Below are 22,760 nucleotides of genomic sequence, written 5' to 3'. Positions count from 1 at the left end.
TGTCCCAGAGGAGCGCTGTGCTATGTGAGGGGTAAGCCTACGGAGAATCCTCTTTGGTCCTTCAGGCATTGGGAATGTCCAGGATAGAGTTACATTCATAAAGTGAATGAGAGAGAGGAGAGCGGGGAGAGAAAGGAGTGATAGAAAAGTGGAGGTTATTGCCCACTGAACCATAGTAACTATAACCAACAGAGACAGGGGACTGAAGTCTGGCTGGTCAGAATGAGAGCTATTAATCTGCAAAGTCGACACTGCAAAATAGCAAACTGTGTTTATTGGCCATTATTCTACACATAATTGAAATAGATCAGAGAGAAAATTGGGTCCTGCCACTGTACACACCACCATGGGGCCAATCCAAGCATGTTTTTGGGAGAACATCAGAATCCCACACAAAAGGCCAAGTCTAGAAAACAAACCCAGCACTCTCTTACTGTGAGGCTAAGAGAGAGTAACAGGTTAAGACTTAGTAGTCATTTTGAATTTGTATAATGCTTTGGATGTATTGCATTGCATTATTTATTCACTCCACACTCTGGTGGTAAGATATTTTTGTACAGCTGCCCTGGGGTGGCCTGACAAAAGCAAAGCTACCATTTGGCTCCTTCTACCACCACGAATCAGTCACCCTCTTCCCATTTAAACAAACAAGAATCAAACAGTCAACTTTCGGCCTGGTGCGCAAACGGTCTAGCCACTGAGCCACTGTCAACCAAAATATGATACTACAAGGTTGAGATCAAGCAGCAGGTGTCATGAAAAAAGAGATCTGTATTTGAATGGCAAATCATCCAAAATCATCCATTCTCTATGCCAGTTTCACAGAGAGACTAGAGACTGGGCAGGCTCTAGTTTTGGCCTGCTGTTGTGTGTCTGTGCCAGCCCTGATGTGTGAGAGTGCGCCAGCCTCCAGCGGTCGCTAAGTTAACTCATTACTGCCTCGTTTATCTCGTTAGGCACGGATTGATCTTACCGAGGCCAGCTGCACGTCATCGCCGGGCCCCGCTAATCAATACTAACAACCGGGGGAAGAGTTTAACTGTTACACAACCTCATTATCTTGCCAGCGTCTCTGCAGGGGGGGAAAGATTACAGCGTGACACCCCAAAGTCAGCAGAAGGGCAGAGCTTCCCGTTACGGGCAGGAAGTGGATTCAGATAGCAGGGTTTAGCTGGTTATCAGATGGTCAGAAGGTGTTAAACTGTGAAAGAATAGATACAAGATCGTATAGATGATCATGAGCTTATGCAAACGCAGGGGTCTGTGAATGTATGGACAGAGGAGACCCCCCAGGACCGTATATGTGACAGGGATATAAGAGTGCTCAAGGGGGCACATAAATATTGAATGCAAAAGAGTAATGTATAGGCAACAGAGTTAAGATGAAGAACTATTAAGCATACAGCATACATGGCAACTCTACTGAAAAATCTATAACAGTTTGCACTTGTATCTGGAATTTACGCTCTTGCTTGTTGAAATTCAGACTGAAGTGATGGTTGTTCTCACTTTCTACTTACATCTTTCTATGAAACATGGTTACCATGGACGCCACTGTAGGGATTTTGATAGCAGAGATATTGCAATGAAAATACTGGAAATATGCGTCCAAAATATTGAACTAAGAGCTCTTGCCTAAGAATTGCTTTTGCAGCAGCATTTCAGAGCATATCGCACACATAGTTTCTTATCTATTTCTCTGTTTTAGTGCTGCGGACATGAGGAAATGACTGCACTTGTTGAGGTATTTTTAGTGAAGAAGAAGTAAGATTTGTACAATACTGTTTCATGATTAATGGTGATTTTGGAGGTGTAGATCTGCACAATATACTGCAAATGAATCTGAATCGTAATTTGAGATGGGGCAATTACTAAATCACAAGGCTGCAGTTATTCTGATGATAGAACATCCTCCACAAAGAACATATGGTGTTTTTTTGCAGAAAAGACCTTTACAAACATCCGGGGCCAGGTTGCAGGGGCAGCAGTGTAAGCAGGAACTCCCAGACTTCCCTCATCCCGGACATGTCCTTCAGCTCCTCCAGTGGGACTCCAAGGCGTTCCCAGGCCAGCCGAGAGACACAGTCCCTCCAGCGTGTCCTGGGTCTTCCCTGGGGCCTCCTCCCAGTGGGACATGCCCAGAACACCTCACTAGGGAGGCATACAGGAGGCATGCTGAACAGATGCCTGAGCCACCTCAGCTGGGTGCTCTCGATGTGTAGGAGCAGCGGCTCTACTCTGAGCTCCTCCAGTGTGACATGTGGCTTAGCAGTGAATATTTAAGTCATCTCTCAAATGTTAATGTTTTTGGAGTTGTTTAGAATGTGTACTCTTAACAAAATCCACCTTTTGTCATTAAATATATACTGCAAATCAGAAATTTTTTTCCCCCAAAATTGTGCAGCCCTACCTTATGACTGAAATTTTTTTGTGAAGAAGGATTTCTACAATATCGCAAACTTTCTCATAATGAGGATGATATCTATTGCTAAGGATCTGTGTTTTTGGACACACGAGTAGTACTACTTTAGTCTCAGTCAGTGCATACATTTGTTCAATATGCACACTTGACATTAAGTCTGTTACGATAACAAATTTTGAAGTTCGATATATTGCTGAAGTAAATACAGACAATAAACTAATTTATTCCACTGACACAATAACCCAAGAAATTATTTAAACCACAAAAACTATTCTAAATGTACAATATTGTTAAAAAAAATCGGGACAATTGTTTAAAAAAACCAAAAAACATGAGCTGCAACAAATAAATAAACAGAAGAATGAAATGAAACACTTAAGTTATTAGTTTCCATGTATAATGAGTCATAGAAGTTATTAAACTTTTATGGTGTAAATCTTTTCCTATAGCCAAAAGCCAAAGAAAGTGTACACATGATAAATATTGACCAGCTTTCATATACTGAACAATAAGTCGATATAGTAATTATCATGACAGGCCTACTCGACATGCATTGAATTTTTAAGTGGTTCTAGATGCTGTGGGGTTGCTTTCTCCACCTCTTGTTGCTCCTCTGCTGTGATGCTTGGGGAGTGCACAGGAAGGCCAGGACCTGCTTAAATCTCTTCATGTTGTGTAAACATCATCTTTTTGCATCAGCACCACACCATCACCATCAAATATGCATCGAATTACATAAGACAGAGGAGTTACGTAAGTGTACCCTGCCCCACGGAGCGTCAGAGTGCGCTCACGCTGAGAAATAACGAAGCCATCCTTAAACCAGGGCTACAACACAAGCACCGCATCAGAGAAGGAGCAGTAACCAGCTAAAAATAACACGGCCAAATTTCATCTAATTATGTAACCACTGCAGAAATGTACATGAAATATGGATGGACTAGTGGAATTACACCAGTATTAGATAGAGAGCTTAAGTAATGATTTTTATGACGAGGCTAGTCATCGTCAAGTCAGCTTCTCCCGTTTTTGGTTGGTGGGCGAACACTTCACCCACTGTGCCACTGTCATCTCTTAGTCAACCTAACTGAAGAAATAAAACTAGAAAAAGAAGGTAATCATTGTACTTGTGTGAATGGTAAACTATTGTATCTACACTATATTTAACCAATTTGATGTGCCAGTATTTTTTATTTTTATAACATGTACTTCTACATTAAAAAAAAAAAAAAAAATCTATATACATAAGGCTTTATTATGAATATTTTACCCGGATATAGATTAATAACATTTTTTGTTTCAATTGTATATGTATATTATAATTCTGTATATTCATATTAATTTGATATTAAGTAGACAAACTTTTAATCAGTGCCGTTTAACATAAGAAGTCTAATTTATTCATCAAAAGTGTGAACCTTGCCTCAAACAGCGTGTTTTTAATGCCACTGTATTAGCTGTAGACATTTCTATTGAGAAGATCCAAGCTGATCATTGATGATTTCAACTATTGATTCAATACATTTCAGTCAATTACACAGTGCTGCATGTACAGAAGTGCCTTTGTTTTGAAGGAAAAAAGAGATAACTCATGCTTGTCTGTTACATTACGTCATTCCTTAAGGTTTGTCAGTGCTCGTCATGGATATAAACTTACATGATGTCATATGATGTCATCCTGTAACTTTTGTTTTATTGCTGTATTTTCTAGCTAGAATGGATTTGAAGTAATTACAGTATCCATGGTCTGTCTTCCTCTGCACGTATTTACCTTTGCACTCAGATTATAGCCTCAGACAGTTGGTGAGTTAGATCCAGGTTTGTGGACATGTGGGTTGCTCTGTTTAACATCAGCTGGAATCACTTTTGACAGCTCCAAGCCAAAGTCTGTCCAACTCCAATGAACCCAGGAACGGAGCGTGCAAAACCAGGCTAACCTCACAACATTTGCTGTGGAAGAGGAAGTCATTAGAGGATTGAGACCTGAACTTTGAACTCTACTGGGGGTTAATTACTTTTTAATTGATGTTAGAATGAAATTTGTACAAGATGTAGTGAAAAACCACACCAGCAGATAGAAATAGAGCTGAAGATTATGGTTATGGAAAAAAAAAAAGTAAACCCAGATACTAATGCTAATCATATGAACAAGTATCCTATCAATACTGAAAAAACTCATGACCCAAAGCAAAGATTTTGTGATAACTGGGATGAATAGAAAATGCTTATTTTCTTTTTTTCTTGAGGGGTATGAGAATGAGTGCAGCAGTGTACGTTTTAAAACAAGTCTGGTGTGTCCATATTGAGATGGCTTATGCAGAAGTTTTTGAATTTAAGCATATTTTAGAATGAGGCTGAGATTAGAGCTTGAGATACAGAGGAAGGTCAAAGATAAGATTTGAGGCTGTTGTGAAAGATGGCAGGGAACTCAAAAGTCTACCGAGGCTATAGCTTTTAACATTATGTAAAGTAGAGCACTTCATATTTCAAGGTAATTCCACAACACACCTTTAACACTTGTCTCTCTACATTAGAACACTCCTGACTTGTATTTCTTTGAAGCTAACCATAAATCCCAGTATTCTGAATGACAAGACGTGCAAGGTACTAGCCAGCTGCGCTAGCCTTAAGCCATGAGACCCAGAGAAAGTGAGAACTAGCGCCTGGCTAATCAGTCTTAATGCCAGATGCAGGGAGACGGCGAGCATCTCATTTTTAGCGCTACAGGGACAAGCCCAATCCTCACTTCACCCAAATATGTCACAACGTGCACAAGATTAGGGACACGGGATATAGAGAGGACATTTTAGATTTTCACAATGTTTTCAAGAGAAATACTTGTATTTATGAATAATTATCAGCTAATGTCGTAAGAAGAATTAAATTAGAACATATAGGAGGCAGCCAGGGTTAAGTTGGTCATTTCAATAAGCAACTTTGCAATATTGGCTTTTGTTCTCTGGACAAGCTTCTATGTCAAAAGTAAATCAGACACTAATCGATACGAAAACCAGTATTGAAACTAGATACCCATTTGAGCAGGAACTGATACTAAAAAAGTCACATTCACAGGACAGAGATGAACCTTTCCTGAACAGCTTTAGAATGATTTTGAGCTATATAAGAACAAGTATAAGACCACATAGACTAGTATAAAACCATGGACCTAGACGACTGAGGGATTACACAGATATAAGGCCAATATCAAAGAGAGTACTACAATTTAATTTTGAATGCATTCTACTGTCTAAATAAAGATAGTTGTTTTTTTGTTTTTTTTAATCTATTCCTCAGTACCACAATTGAGTTTGAAATTTTAGTATGGTAACAACACTGCAACCTTGAGGTAGTGCCTGGGGAGGGGGAAGTCTTTTGTGGAAGTAGTAATCTATACATCAACTGCCCTAAACTGCAGGGTTAGGGGTTGAACATAGACAGATTTTGGGTTTCATTTTTGAATGGAAAAATTACACATATGTCATACTAGAGTGAGACATAATGTTGATTCCATATGATGAATGAGCAAATGGAACAAATGCATATGTCAAATGTCTTCATCTAACCACTTTAGAGAATCAAAAGTGAGTCAGTGTCCTCAAATAACTTGGAAAATCACGGCTCCCCTCTCTCTCGGCTCCACTTCCTCTTCGTCCTGAGGTCATGTGATCATCCTCCAGGGTCATATGATGTGAACAATCACCACGGCAACAGAAGGAGACAAAATCTCCTCTGAGAGAATCTAATGCTTTTGAAGATCACCTTTGGCCTAAAGAAAAGGACGATTACGACAGAAAATTTAGCACCTGCCACTATCTATTGACCCCTTCTCTCCTATGATTTTATAATACCATGAATCACATTTTGGAAAGAATCTTAAACAGTATTTTGTAATAAAAAAGACATCATGGTATTCACTCATTCAGTCCTTAATTAGTCATCACCTCCCACACCAATAGCTGAAGGAAACACTTCAAAATCTGGTTGTTGTATTGTAAGGATAGCACAATAAAATGCTGCAATATACACTCTATACATAATGTACAAGCTTTTGTAATAGTTATCACCTGTGATAAACACAATGTACTAAATCACTTCTCTGGTGGGAGATCAGATCTGCCATCTGCTTGTCTCCCTGGAAATGGTATTACTTTGGTTGGAATTTCCCACAAATTTTTCCTTTATTCAATTACTAAGAAATATCTTGAAAAACAAAAATTTTTACAGAGTGGTGTCACCTCTCCACAGATTTAACCTGTAAGATGATCTGGTAGGTTACCTGCTTGTTTCCATGGAGACAGATCCATTTAATGTGAAACTTTCAGGGCAAAGCAAAAACATCTCCATGGAGACAAGCAGGTCATGATGGTCCACCAGAAATGTACACCTGACAATATTCCGAAAAAATCATTTTTGTATTTTTCATACACAGTGGTCTAGTACTTTGCAGTCATTTGTGGCTGCAGCAGTACAGATCCAGAATACAGTATGTTTCTCAGTTTGAAGCAGGAAGCCTCTGACAGTGAGCCACCTGTTAGTTTTGGCAAAGACCCTCACCAAACGACTGGCGACGATGAGGGGAGGGGCCGTGGGGACCGGAGCTGAGAGGGGAACTCTGCCATTTTGGGTTACATTCAGATACAGAGGACAAAATACATGTCCTCATGAGTCTACTTGTCCTTCTGTTTTCGATCTATCTATGACTCCTTAGGGTCACTGACTGTAATTGATAGTGATTGATTGATTAGTCATAGGATTTATGCCAGATGCCCTCCCACACAAAGCTCTCTACAGCTTAGAAATGGCACAAAGACTGTCTTCTTGTGACTTGATTACTTGAGTAGAATGTATAAAATGTCGGCTATAGTAAATATTGCTTCAGGAGACTTGGATCTGGGCATCATGCTGGTTTTTAGCATGTGGATGGATGGTTTTATCACTAATAAATAAATAGATACACATACATTGAAGTTTAGCATTTTTAATTTCTGTTTTTGATATTTCTTAAGGTACAACAATTGATACAGAAGCACTGGGCCCTATCTGACTGATCACATGCTGGAATGTAAACAACCAACACACCTTTTTTGAAAATCATTCTCATCTTTTATTTCTGATTATTTAGTTTATATTTTCATGTGTAGTCACTAAAGCTACCTATTTAGAGACATATAAGAGACAGTCATTCTCACAATAATTCACTAATGGACATTCAGATTGATTAAAATACCTCAAGCAACCGTAGATGTGACTGTTGAAGAAATACTGAATGAAAAGATCTATGGAGAGATAGAACAAGGACAAGAGTGTAGTCATCACAGAGGAGGAGGTGGAGGAGGGTTTGGGCCACGCACATGTGACCTTCAATCATTCATGTTTCTGCTCCCACTGACATCCTGTTCAGTGGCTTCAAATGCAGCTTCAGTATTAGTCAGACATTGCTTTCTTTTGACTGTGATTTTATTGCACAATAACATTCAAAATATTCTATTCTAGAAGATAAATAGAAAATAATTTGAAAAAAATAAATTTGTATGAATCAGCTCACAGATATTAATATATTATCACAACATAAATGGTCGTATATGTAAAGTGTTTTTAACTCAATGGCACAATTCACACATTCACACACCTGTACATACAAACACTAGTTGCAACGCGCATAATGTGTGTTGCCCAAGGACACAGCTACACTTTTTATCTGTGGAAACTAGCATCATATCAGCAATCTGTGGATCAGTAGATCTGACCATTCTACCACTGTATCTCCTATGTCAAACCGCTGACCTTTGAATCAGAGGACGAGCACTCGAACAACTGACCGAGTGACAATTTGTTTTATTGATGCTGACCATTGTTTATATGTGACATCCCTACGTAAGCATTTGGCATTTTACGTCACCAAATCAGCTTGTTATTATTAGAAAGTTATAAAATGTTTGTATTAGGGCTGCACAATATAAAAAAATTGCGCAACATGTGGTAAGGCTGTTAAGAACTGTGCTATTGATGTTCTTGTGGTATTTTAACATACTTTTTGAAACTAATAATTAACATTATAATAAAAAAAAAAAAAAAAAAAAAAAAAAAAAACATGCTTTAATTTATTAGTGAAACTCTGTCAAAATAAGAACAGAGACAAAACCAGGACTAGATCAAGGCTAATTTTGGACTTAATAAAGAAAAACATTAATAAAATCAGCTTTATTCAACATATTTTAAAGAACCATGCATTTTGTTTGATGGAGAACCTTGGTGTATGTTGCAACTTTTTGCCATATATTGTGCAGGCCTTGTTTGTATCAAGGATGGCAAAGACATATGAAGCGTTCTTGCAGATTATTGGGCATGTTTTATCTTTAGCGATGCTATAAGATAGTGTCAGCTGAGAGTACCGTATGAAACCACAATAGTCCATTATAAACAGCTGTAGAAACAGGAAGTGTCCTTCTCTCTGAGTTTTGCATGAAGATGTAAAACCATCTCTTCTCGCTGTAGCCCAACTGTTTTTCATCGCATTTGAATGGACAAACACCGTGGCCATGGAGCTCGGTACAAACCAGGAAGTGAGGACCTAAACTCACCAAGGTCACCAGGCAACGCTCGTATCCCATCATGCCAACCAATTCATACCCTGTTATCTCTGCAAACATATACAGGATTTTATTACATGGCTACATAGGGCTGGCAGAAATAGTAGCTTAGTGATATCAGTATACTTGATTGTAGGAGCACTATTGAGTCCTTGTCAAAGTAGTATTTATGTAGTTCTACTGTAGTATTAGTAGTAGTAGTAGTAGTAGCAGTAGCATAGTTGCAGCAGTATTATAGGCAAAATTGTAGAAAAAGCAGCAGTTGCATTAGTGTGAGTGGAAGACTGACAAGAGTTGCATTCCTGCACTTGTGTGGTTAATTTAACAGTCTATTTGCTTTTTTAAAATGTAATACTTTAACCGAAAACCAAATACAAAACGTCCTCAAGTCTATCTCAAGTGTCTTTAGCTTGGGTGCCATAGAGACATTCCTCGAGAGTCAATACTGAACCACACATATTCAGTGTATTTTTGTATGGGCCAATATTACAAAAGCAGTCGCCTCACAGTATTTCATTAAAAAAAACATTGATTTGACCAGGATAAAACAGGCAAGCAGATTTACTTATGCATGTCTTTAGATGATGATAGGGTCCTGCATAACCTGGGGAGAACCACAGCAAGTACATGGAGACTATACCGAAATTGCGTAGTAACCTTATAAAAAACAGGAGAAACCCAAACTAAGTGACATCTCCAGGCAACAGTCATGCCCCAAGTGTGCCATTCAAATCATAATCAGATATTGCACATGCCACATACACACATGTATGTCTACGTATCATGCACACACTCACTCACACAGACAGAGCAGAAATGAGCGGCAGAAGCCATGGCAACAGGACATAATACAATTACTGCACGGCTAATGGAGTTTTTAAGGGTCTGCTCAATTATCAGGACTTTTCCAGGTTACTATGGAGACCACATAAGAGAGGAGCAAAATGACATAAGTATGAGTAGCTATACATGTGTAGGCTATATGAAAATGCTCCTACTTATTATACAGCTATTGTACGCATCTTAGCAGGGTTAGCATATGATAATGACAATATCTTACCTATTGGTGCAACATAACACAGTACTTCTATTTAAGGAAAAGTACACTACGCAACCTTTTTGATGGAGGGTCTTCTTATCTTCATGGAGATGACATTGCTTTCTCGAAAATGTACTACAGTATGGCATTACACTTTTTCCATAGATTAGAATGCATAATTTTCAAGATATCAATAAACAACCTTAAATTAAATAAATTATTGATATATAGTGTATGTTTAATATACTATGAAACATTCCAGGTAAATAACATCTCCATGGAGACAAGCAGCTGGCTCACCCCCACCAGAAAAGTTACACAGCGCACCTTTAAGAGAGGAATCCCATAGCAGTGTAATGGGGTAACTCACTGCTGCTGACAGATTGGATGAGTGGCATCTTCATTCAACACAAACAATGCCTGAATGAAATTAAATTAAATGAATTAACTATAAGTGACACGGTCCTTATATTCTGGTCTGTAAGGCTGTATATTGTGTATAAGTGACTGAAACATGATTAATTTCCTCAGATTTAAAACACAATTTATTTGCTATTTTGTGGACTTCTGCTGTCTGTGTCTGTGCCTAGTTTCCATGGCAGCCTCCCACTCTCTGTCCACTGTCTGCGGCTGAGGTTTCATTCATTCACACACAATTCACACATACAACAGGCTAATGGTGGATATATTTACACCACTTAAATGTTCATTTGAATCAGGGCTCCACCGTATCGTTACATTTAGTTTGAAAATTGTAATAATAAGATCTGGGATTCACGAGTAGATACATTTAAGTTGAAATTATGTCTCTCTATATACCGTACACTTGTCAAAATTAGGTAGAGATGACAGACAGGATGCGGTCACACTTGTACACAAACCACATCAAAATTAGGATTAAACTAGGTCTAAACCTGGACTAGACAAGGACTAAACAAGGACTAGAGCAGTTCCAAACTGGGCTCAAATCAGGACAAGTAACGCTACTTAAGGCAACATAAGACAAGCAATCACTTTATAAACTTTTGTATTTATTATCATTTTGGCACAAACTTCAAAATTAAAATAAAACTGAATACACTAAAACATTCAGATGCAATCAATCTCTCCTGATCCCGTAAAATGTAAGTACACTGTTTTTGTCGTTCACACATTTGAGTCACAGTCGCACCTTTCTCTAATGAAGAGCTTGTTGGTTACTACGGCAACAACAGCAGCACTCACAAATGCAGACAGGAAGTTAAATGAATCTAACTATCAACATCACTCAGATCATAAGATTCTGCATAATACAAAATGCAACTAGTGCAAAAGCAAGCAGTAATTTTACCAACAAAACCAGTAAACAAAATCAAAATAATCGCAAAATAGGACTTATCTGTTTTGACTAGGGTCTACCCAAAGGTTTGACTTCGGTTTAATCATGTATAAAATTGAACTAAACCCAGCAACATCTGGATCAATACCACCAATGTCTGTACCACAATTACAGCTGTCTATGTATGTGATGTTGTGCGGTAATACAGGATGTGGTCCACTGTGTTTGTAAACTCCATAAACCTTCACCAGAATGATTTGGATTATTTCAGTCCTGGAATTACCAAAGCCTACTAAAGCAAAGGTAAAAGGTAACTGTTAACGTGAACAGTATTGTTTCATGACATCACAAGGTGGAATAGAACATCTTGAGCGTTGGAGATGTAGACAGACTAATAATAAAGAGTTACTCAAACTTGTGTGAATGAAACAAAACACAACTCCAGGTATCATTTTGAAGACGTAACAACATTATAACATGGCTTAAAGCTCACAATAGTCCATTTTGCATAATATTGGACATTTAAAGTTTAGCATCAGTTACTGCACCAACACTTGGGTCCTACCTGATAATGAAAGAAGCTGCTCCTCTTGTCCACAAAGTTGTTCCTGGCCCCTGAGGAACAGAGACAATGTTATACTAGAATGGCACAAGCTGAAATGATACAGAACTGTTGATGCATAAAATGTGTTTACATAGCCCCGCAATGGGACAGAAATATTCAAACTTTTAACTTTATTATATTAATGTATTTGGTTTTAGACTGTTATGTCTATTGTGACAAATAAATTTTACATCATCTTTTACTCTGGCCTTTACCTTTAACATATTAAAACACTGGTATGGTCTGTACCAATGATGCTTCTTGTTATGAGAAACATTTGAAATATTGTATAAGAGTAAAGCACTTATTTTATTGATAAGTAGTAGGGTTAACTATATGTTTGCAGATTAAGAGATATTGCATACAATATTACACTGGAGTAACAGTGAACTTTTTCTAAAATTAGTCTTAATAAAACAAAGAAACCTCATCATCAGCTGCCACTGCATTTATTTGCATATCAATACAAAGGATGAAAGATATCAAAATGAATAGGAATTCAGTTTCAAAATGATTAGGAATTCAGTGGATCAACTCCCAGTGGACCTCAAACACACCAAAGACATGTCAAAGCTTTGGCACGTTTGATCCAGCATTTCCAAAGTCATGGGATCAGGTATTTTTACAGTATGTGTCAAAAGCATCCACCAAGTAAATAATGTTGATTAGTACTGCCAAATGCCCTAGACAGGTTTTAGCAAACTGATGTGAACAAAGAAAATTGTACCAATGTACAACAACACACTAAAATTAGTTTACTAAGAGACATATTATCTCACCTAACAAACAGCAAAAAAAATATAACGTCTGTCAATTGGACAAAACGTTGTAGGAGTGAAAACGTTTTGCTGTTCATCCAAGCCACTTTTTCAGTTCTGGTCAGATTACTGGTGGACACTGCCTTATATCTATCTGAAGGGATGCTAATAGTTGCGAAATTACTTATTAGGGGCTTGAATGATTATGCTAAGTAGGACTCAGGCACAGTGCACACTTAGGGTAGCACAATAGACCTAGCCTACAAACAGAAACTGTAAACAATAGGTGTTTTGAGTTTCAGTGTTGTCTTCACTCCTACAACGTTTAGTCCACTTGACAGATTTTATATTTTTCTTTGCTATGGATAAGACCTGGACAGCTGAGGGATTATACAGATATCACCTAACAAATAGATGTCTTAAGACAGACGAACTTTACGTCACTGCTTATCAACTTAGTCAACTTATCCTAATTGACTAAATATACCGCACAGTATGCATGACTCACCAATAAACTGTACTATACAACAGTGGGGATTAGGAAAAAGTAAAAGTTTGCAACCTTCACGCAAAACTAAACTATCTCTAGCACTTTGATACACCTACAGTTTGTTTCCTGTATGTCTGTAAGCAGACGGCACCAAATACAGCTCTGATGATGTGAAAGTGACAGTAAACAAAGGGGAAAAGCGATATGGAAAACAGTACAACAAATTCAAAATATGAGACTCATAGGGAAACATGACTTCACTTTTTGTCTATATTTGTCCTGAAGCGATCATGTGCAGATTGGCTGTTGGTGATTACAAAACTCTGAGTTAGAGCCAGAGTCTGATGCAAAATGCATGAAGTGCGACTAATTACAAGCTGTTGAGAAACTGGGCCAGTGCCGCCAAGGTCTGTCTTTATTAGAGAACTCTGAAGAGGGGATATAGGAAAACCATCTTACAATATGGATTTCAGTGTGTTTGTAGACAGTTATTAAACTACCAAGACACACTTTATGTTACATTGTAATAATAGACAAAATTGTTTAAAATATCTTCAAAAATACAATGACAATAAAAACTTTACTGTTAACACTGCATCACTAAATCACTGGATTGTAGTGTTCTTTGTAATTATACCCAAGTTAGTTAAAAAATAAGTTGACTTCAAAACAATTTTAGATATGATTGGATGGTTGCAGTTCCACCTTTGTCAGTAACAGCCTCATCTTCACTGACTAACGGCCCATCTGAGCACCATGTACGCACATGCGCACAAACACACACGCACAACTCCTCTCAATAACTAAAAACAGGCCTCAGCTGCAGTTTGTGAATCACTGTTGTACTAAACACATGTAACCTATGTCTAAACAAGGGACTAACTACTAAAGAACAGCAGCGTACATATTCACCTAAAATGGCCAGATCACTGCTATACCCTGAATAGCTGGACTGGAACTGGACCAGGAGGACTAAAGAGAGTAAAAAAGGATAAAAGCAAGCACATAGCCTATAATACACAATGGGTGGGACTAGGTATGGAGCCTAAACCAGGACTACAACAAGAACAAGGCTTATTAAATCAAGTGAGGGCTAAACCAAAGATAGACACAGACAAAATAAGTTTCTATCAGGTGAGTAGGTTAAAGGTGCACTATGTAACTTTGGCTGTATAGATGTTATATCAGAAATATTCGGCTGTATGGCCTTAAACGTATTTACAAGTATTAAATTACATGTATATTAACTGCTTAAAATGATCTTTAAAAGTTCTATGAGTAGTGTCCCTACAGAACTGACTTGTCTGCTAGTGTTACCTCCTTGTTTTCCCACTTGTAAATTCAGATCCATACTGTGAAACATTCCAGGTAAAGCAATAACATCTCCAAGGAGACAAGGACCTGAAAAGCTACATAGTGCACCTTTAGAGCCAGGGTGAAATTAGAAGTAGGCTATAAACCTGAACTGAAGCAGGTACAATTACGCATTAAACTGAATAAGACAAATACCAAAAAACAGCAATTGTCTAAGTTAAAGGCAGACCCACACTGTTTGTCTTTGAGAGTGCATTGCAGGTAGAGAGAGATCAGCAGTAGCATCGCGCTCGTTCGTCGCTCTTCCCCTCGCAGGGCCCCACAGTAGACTGCTACACGTCATGGAACATTCCCGGAACCAGCGGCGCACCACCCACAGCCCTCTCTCTCGATGTTTAGCGCACACACTCAAATCTACATGCACACTCCAGCTAGCTCCAGCGCGGAGGAAACATATGAGCAACAGACGAGAGAAAGTCACTCCCTCCAAAGAGCCTACCCTGCGCGTCCACCGTCAAAGCTGAACCCAAACACGAGGCGTTAAGTCGCGTGAAGCAATCAGGAAATACCATTGAGTCTAGATCATAACTCATAAACAAGTCATATGGACATGCAGACATACAGCGTTTGCAGTAGCTTTTCACAGTAAATTATTGTGTGTCTCCAATCCACTGTTATGCAAGATACTTTCTCTTGGAAAATCCTGCCCCACATCTTAAACTAATATTAGTTATTAATGTTTCTGATGTCAAAATGTGTTTTAAATACAAAATCGTTAAAGTAGTGTTTGTGAACATAGCTATAGAAACACAACAACACAGAACCATGCAGTTGCCTCGCTTAACTGGCTGTGCGTAAAACATCATTATGTAAACCATGTTGCATATTCTATTACTGGCAGTCTTTAAATCCTGTAGGCCACTGCCTTCAGTTAATCTCTTTCACTCAAATACAAATATTATACGTTATATCTGTGCGTAAAACAGCATTACCCAAAGGTTGCAGTATCTCTTCACCGTACCGCGTTCCTGCCCTAGAGACGTTTGCTAAGTTACATCTAAATACACCTACACAACAGCACTCTATAAAGCAAATGGGTATGCATTCAAGTGCAGTCTACATCTGAGCGTAAAACTGCTCACGTAGCCATTTCCTCTCTTTTAACCAAGTTATTTCATATTTTATTGATGTTGTCTTCCTCTATCCCTCGATCCACACTTTGAGACTTGGCTGCGTTCACTGTCAAACCTCTCTGAAATTTGATACTCTTGTCACACGAGCAACAAGAAAACACCTCTCAGACAGCGTAAGGTCATGGCTCTAGTCACTAAAGACGAATCTGGCGCACAAGATACCATTTCAAGTGACCGGACTTGCAATAATTTTGCGTCAAAACCAACATAACATCATAGACGGTTTCAAATCATTGCCAATCTGATAGTAGCGCCCAAAGTTTGTGGTGTGACAGTTCATCCACTGTACATGACAAGAACGGGGATAAGATCATTCGGTTTTTATTCCCACACAGTGCATTCTGCAGAGGCATCCCCCATTATTTCATTGCTCATTCACCATCAGATACGCGGTGCACTGGTTTGGTTATTAAAATGCATCTTTATTGTCTTGCGTAAAACATTCAAGCATCCATAATGTACTGTTAGTGTTGATCATTTCCACATGGAATCCAGAAATAGTCACCTCTTATCCATCTCATTTGAAACCTGTCACTTTAAAAAGCTGTAAGACCCACTATTGTATTATTGTGACATTATAATACGCGTAATTTGAATATCTGTTCATCTGTCACGCAAAGAATCATTCCCAGTGCACACTCCGCTGTTTGCCTGTCTATGGCTCTCATCGCCTGTTTCCCCTCGCAGTATCCGCCTGTCCCTGCCTTTCTCCCGGCTGGCCTCGCATCTCAGTACCAAGCACAAGCCGCTGCAAATTCCTCAGGATATTACGCAACGCGGGTAATCTGCATGCAATGCAATGCGTGCCCGGGGTATTCCCCCTGCATAGCCTAGCTTTGCCTTCTTGCCCTTATAAGCAAATCGCCAAAGTGTCACGAAAAAATGAAGCAAAGCAAAGGAATATTGAATGGAGTCGAAACCAAATAGGTTTACAACATCAATCCTACCTTTGGACAGAATGTCAACACGAAGGAAGCGAAAGGACAAGTGACAGGACAGCTGGGTTCCGCCTGGCTGTGGCTTGACAAGACGCCAATAGACCAAGGGTGTAGTTCCACCAGAAAACCGCGGCGAGAAAGGACAGAGCGAAGGCTGAACACCGCGGAAAAAGCGGAGAGTTCAGCGTAAAAACGAGCGTGAATCCGTTCGGCTCGGCGCTCCTAGCTCCGCCGCAGCCACTGTAAATGTCTGTGTGTTGTCAGTCAGTGTCTGTTTGTTGGCGAGGGTGAAATCAGGAGACACGCACGACGCACACGCTCCAGGACGCACACACGCAAGCGCAATCACGGACACGCAGAAACGCACGCGCGCACTGGGGGTTATTCCGAGCGCCGCTTCCCAGAATAGCAGCAGTAGAGCCAGCGCAGAGGGAGAGAGCGAAGGGGAAAGGGGAAGAAGACTGAGAGGCTGGTGTGTGTGTGTGTGTGTGTGTGTGTGTGCGTGTGTGTGTGTGTGTGTGGGGGGGGGGGGGGTATGTGTGTGTGTGTCTGGTAAGCGCGTGCATGTAAGTCCTCGTGACGTCAGCGGATCCCCCAGCGCGCGCCAGGGCAAAGAGAGAGGGAGGAGGGTGAGAAGAAGGGGAGGAAGCTAAGGGAGGGAGCGGGGAGGAGCAGTGGCCGCTGTCTGCCGGGCAGGCTATAGAGAGCAGGATTCCCCGGTAACCTCTGGAACGACCTCACTGCCTGCCAAGCAACAAAATAAACAGCTTTCTACAACAAAACTGCATGGCATCTATAAGAATCAAGTGATAATAATGGGGTGAATGGCCTGGCTATGGAATAGTTTGTGCAGAGCCAGATTTTATTTTCTTTTTTTTTTTTTCTAAATGTGATGTGAGTCCAATTAACTGGTTTAAGTCAAGAAGTTTATCCCAGTATAAGTGTCAAACTGTACAATTGTGACTAAACCAGAATGGAATTTTAAAAAGCACTAATCAATTGATGTAAATTAAAATTAAATGAGGAACTACCAAGAAGCCTAGTATGATACCTAAACTGTTTGAGAACCACAAGGTTATAGTATATCTACAGCCCTGATCAGGACTGAGACAGGGAAGTGGATTTGTGCCAAATGATCTCAGATGACTCACAAGTTCATTTATTTACTCTGCTTTAGGGCCAACTGTCAGTCTGATAAAATGGTGTGAAGTAGATGCCTACATGCAATATTCAGCTACTTCAAATTGACTACTGTTTGTTGCTTCTTTAACATTGTTGCTTCCTTGGATTTAAACACCACAAGAGAGGCATTTTGCAAGACACTCTAATCTAACTGTCTCATTTGAAAACCTTAATGACTTCCACTTTACTTGAAAACACCACCACTCCAGTTTTAGTGTGTCATGTTAGATCCCCACAGTAAAAGGCAAGCCCACACTTGGCTCTAGTCCATTTATGTAACAGAAACACAAACAATAGTGCACATCAAACGATTTCAAAAGATCATATGAATGCAGCATGTCCAGTATAACAATGAGGTTGTGATGTAAGTGAGTGAGTTGAAACATATAGAACAGATATTGACATACGTGTCACATAATTAATTTAATAATACAATGTGTAGAATAAAACAGTACTATTAACAACTAGTATCACAAATACTAAAAATGTTATGAAAAAGTGGTATGTGTGTAAAATAGTTCCTGCTTATTCTAACACAAGAACTATAGTTATAATTTTATATATCAACTCTATCCTGTTACCAAAACAAATTAAAAAAAATTCAATTTTCCATAAAGAGGAAGCACCTGTTTTATATATTCAAAGTTAATCCAAATCAAATTTCTGTTTCTACTTCCACTAATGCTGGACTGAAGAGTAGGCCTATGTACAGAGGCCTGCTCTGGTTACAATATCTACTACTGCTTAGAATAAGAAGAAGCGTAAATAATAATAATAATAATAATAATAATAATAATAATAATAATAATAATAATAATAATAATAATAATAATAATAATAATAATAATAATAATAATAATAATAATAATAACAAAAACAACATTGTTTACTGTCATGTTACTGCATAATTATTACTTCTACTTGGGGCTCTGTTTTAATCAAGTTCAGATCCAATTGTTTCAAATCATCAGTGATCAACATTGGGGTCTAAGCCACTTCTTTGTCAGTAAAAGCATGTTATTAGGAGTTAAGACTTCGAAGGAATAAATAGGACAATTTTAAATGTTAAATGGCACAGATTAAAAGTCTGGTATGTTTATGCCCCTGAAACTAAGATTGTAAGTCGTATGCATTTGGTTTTATTAAAGTGAACATCACATTGAATATCTTGATAGATTTTGATCCAGTTGTGACCCGTTACTACTTTCAGTATTACTACTCTAATAGTAGCCAATGAATATACTGTAAATTACAGAAGTAAAAGTGAAAGAATATGCCAGTTTAATTTATAGTAATTGTAAAGAAACTTACTTTTCCTTGTGCAGTAACTTGCTTGTACTTGCATAGCTATTTTAAATATTTATATTGAAACAGATTATATAAATGCTTTCCCCACTAGATTAACAGTTAGGTCATGAATCATTCGGCCTTTAATCCTGCCTTTTTACTGTATACCCATGAACAAACACCCATAGACACCAGAGAACCTGTCGCTACTCGGTTTACGGTAAAGTGGTATGTTTTTTTATCCGGAGGTGGACATGCTGCCTCAGGCTTGTGTGTTAATGTCTCCACAAGACAAAAAGAATGATGATAAATGAAGGATGTTTCATGCTTACTCATACAAACTCACTGAACACACCCAGATTCTCACAGAATACAATTGAGCAACTATATGCTGTGACTTTAAAGGGGACACATCATTGTAAAATATGTTATAACGGTGTTCCCTCATCATTAGCGTAGTGTTTTGATTGATTCATGCATATTTGAGTAATCAGTAATCCTTTGAGTAATTGGCCTGCTTTCGAGGCTTGAGCACTGTACACCAAAATGTTACATTTTTACCTATCCTCCAACTCCACCCACTGCATTGTACTTACTAGGAATTATTTTAAAAAATCAGGGGTCAGGGTCTTACATGTAGGGTTCAGAAATATCACAGGGCTATTTATAATAATAAAAACACGTAATAACAATTAAGTATTATTATTGTTGTTTCATTGATCATAAACTTGCTATAACCAGTGAAGTATTGATGAATTATTAAACTAAATGCAATTAACTATGGTTATTTATTCTTCAGGAGCTAAACTGTACAACACTGGAAAAAATGCTAGAAATCATCCGGACCTTTGTACATGTCTCAGCGTGAAGCTTTTCTAATCATTAAATAAAACATGAATTTACATTTTCATTAGTTCAAACAGGCTCTGTTATTGCTTACATGTGGCTGACTGGTTGTTAGACTTGCCAAAACTGTGTTATTCACTGTGGTATTTGGTGACTAATACCAATTGAAAACATATGCACATACTGTTCAGAAGAAAACGGTAATATGAAAAATAATCATAGCTATCATGTAGTGATGACGTAGCAGTGAGCCATATGTATGACTACTATTATTTTAGAGTGAATGTGAATGCAGTTTGAGTGACAGGTCAGGAGTTTGTGAACTGGGAGTGGCTTTGTTACATAAGGGTCATTACTGCAGATAACAGAGAGACTGAGAAACATTGGACCAGAGACAGAAGTCCTTAGTGTATGACACCCATTTGTCATAAAAACAGGAAATTCTTATGAGTTTAAATAATTTTAATTAAGAATAACTTTTTTGTTTTAAAGTCTTGATGTTAGTTCAAAAGTATTTTGTAAACCTCTAGGTTTATACCTCATACTCCACCACAGTGACATTAGTTGAAACAAGGCAAATCTTCAGCAAATAAGTAAATAAATCTAAACTAGTTAAACTTACTCAGCATATGTGATTTTGAATTCCCATGATATGATCACGTGAACAACTTATTACCATACATAATTATAACACCTTGACAGCACTTAATCCAGATTAACATCCAAGCCAAACAACAGCCAATGTATTCCAGAAAGGTTGCCAGCTCCAAAAACCTGGGTAACTTTTTAGTTCCACAAAAGAGGCTAATTTTTGTCTGTCACTGTGGGAACTTCTAGAGCTGAGTCTGGTTGGGAAAGCCCTGAGTGCACATTAGGAATTCAGGCTTGTAAAGTTACAGTAAGCTGGATAAGGGGCAATAAGCCTGGCTTCTCTGAGTGACTTTCAGGAACAACGCCTGAAGGCAGTCTTTGTTTTTGACTCCAGAAAGTTTCCAGTGGGGAACATTTATGCCTAAACCAAGTCTAAACCATGAGTGACTACACCAGGATTACACCAAGACTTGGCATTGTCTTTGTGGGACTAAACACCTAAACTCTGCCCACAAACACATTTCATTTAGAATTAATTTGGGCAGTACTTGGTGGACTAAAGAAGAGAGTGAAGGGGGAGGAGGGGCAGGGTCTGGACACATGAGAAATAATGTGATTGGTCTAACAGATATTCACACTGCAGGCAGGTGTTTGTAATCAGAAACACCTGGCTGTAATCAAGGCAGTCCTGTGCGATGTCACCAAGTACTTAATATTGCAGTGGTCACTGGAAGCAGAGCACATTTGTCTGTTTTTGAACAGAAAGCTGCAAATTTAATTTGCATTAATATTGTCAAAATAGGACGAGGAACAGTAGACAATGGTATTAAAACACCATGTAGACGGTTTAGTAGCAAACAAAAGTTGATTTAGTGTTCAGCTCCACTTTAATGTAAGGTCTGAAGGATCCCTTATTCTTCTGCAAAATCCTTTAAATTACTTTGCACTGTAAGTATTTTAACAGTAAACTAAGTACTATACTGTAGTACTATTTTACATTATATATAGAGCTCGGGATTGTGTCGTCATAACTCATAGAATTTTCAGTTAGCCTAATATAAAACCAGTGGCAAGCCAAGTTTATTTGTATAGTACAATTTATACACAAAGTAATACAAAGTGCTTTACAGAATAAGAAAGACTAAAGATTAAGAGATTAAAATGACAATCAACAAATCAAAACATAAATAATCACAAATAATCATCATAAAATTAACATTAAAAGAGAAGAGTGCAGAATAAAAACCGTTCAGTTATATGCATAGCTAAACATAACCTTTTTGAGTCTGGATTTAAAATGGAGATTTTAAGATACAAAAGTTAGCATTCATTAAAAATACTGTGATTATAGTGTGAAAGATGATGATAACTGAATAACTGTTTGTACTAATTAATGTTATTCATGTAGCTGACATGTATTCTGTGCTTGCCTTGCCTAGGATGTCCCTGTTGTTGAATCCAGACAAAGAGAGAGTTTCCACAGTGGAACATTTTTGGCCAAAGTGGTTGTTCCCAGCAGCATGCAACTCCACAACTCTGAAAGAGGCTAGAATTGTCCTGATAAAACTACTTTTCACCACAAAGCAAAACTGTCCCACAACCAACCCATCGAAGTCAAGTTTTCTCAAGGCTTTCCATGAATCTGCTGCAACTCAAATATTCACAGACCCATTACGACTTTTTCCATTCAACTCATCCAAACCACAAATAAGCCCTGTGTCTCCCACCACATCAGGTTATGGGGTGAAATTTCCACACAGAGCCACTCCTATCCTTCCCATTTTAAAGACTGAATTTCTGCTGTGTAGTGCAGTGTAGCCTGCTATTTGCAATCAAGATGGTCTGTGAAGAATATGGAGCGTTTGTGTTCTATAATTTAATGAGGTAATATATCAAACTTAAAATGTTGAAATGCTTTTGTTGTTGCTGCTGTTTTTGTAAGGAATTTGTTATGTTCCGAATATATTAAAAAATTGCAAATCTTATCAGCACTTTTTGTTATTGTTGAGAAATTATTTAATTTGCACTGACAAGAGAATGCGTTTGATGCTTATTAGAGATATATTATTCATAAATCAGGTTAAAAACAATTTAACAGGAGATTCTGTGATATAATTTGCAGCTGCTATCCAACTCAAACACATGAAACATAAACGTGCCAGTCCAAGAATGATTTGGCAAAAGGAAG

The 22,760-nt window shown here is 38.3% G+C and overlaps 1 protein-coding gene across 1 annotated transcript in view; it reads right to left on the bottom strand.

Moving 5' to 3' along the window:
* The window catches only part of hivep2a (HIVEP zinc finger 2a), a 75,748-nt gene extending 58,634 nt beyond the window's left edge, over nt 1–17,114 (bottom strand). Inside the window, exons 1-2 of the mRNA XM_055232258.1 lie at nt 16,676–17,114; nt 11,935–11,984 (exon numbers count right to left, since the gene is read on the bottom strand). The gene's annotated coding sequence lies outside the window, so the exon portion shown is untranslated. The remainder of the gene's footprint in view (nt 1–11,934; nt 11,985–16,675) is intronic.
* Nucleotides 17,115–22,760: the final 5,646 nt, after the last annotated feature.

Source organism: Periophthalmus magnuspinnatus, chromosome 24 (genome assembly GCF_009829125.3).
Source record: "Periophthalmus magnuspinnatus isolate fPerMag1 chromosome 24, fPerMag1.2.pri, whole genome shotgun sequence".
Taxonomy (NCBI): Eukaryota; Metazoa; Chordata; class Actinopteri; order Gobiiformes; family Gobiidae; genus Periophthalmus; species Periophthalmus magnuspinnatus.
The sequence above is the reverse complement of the archived record's forward strand: the minus strand, read 5'-3'. Positions and strand labels throughout refer to the sequence as shown.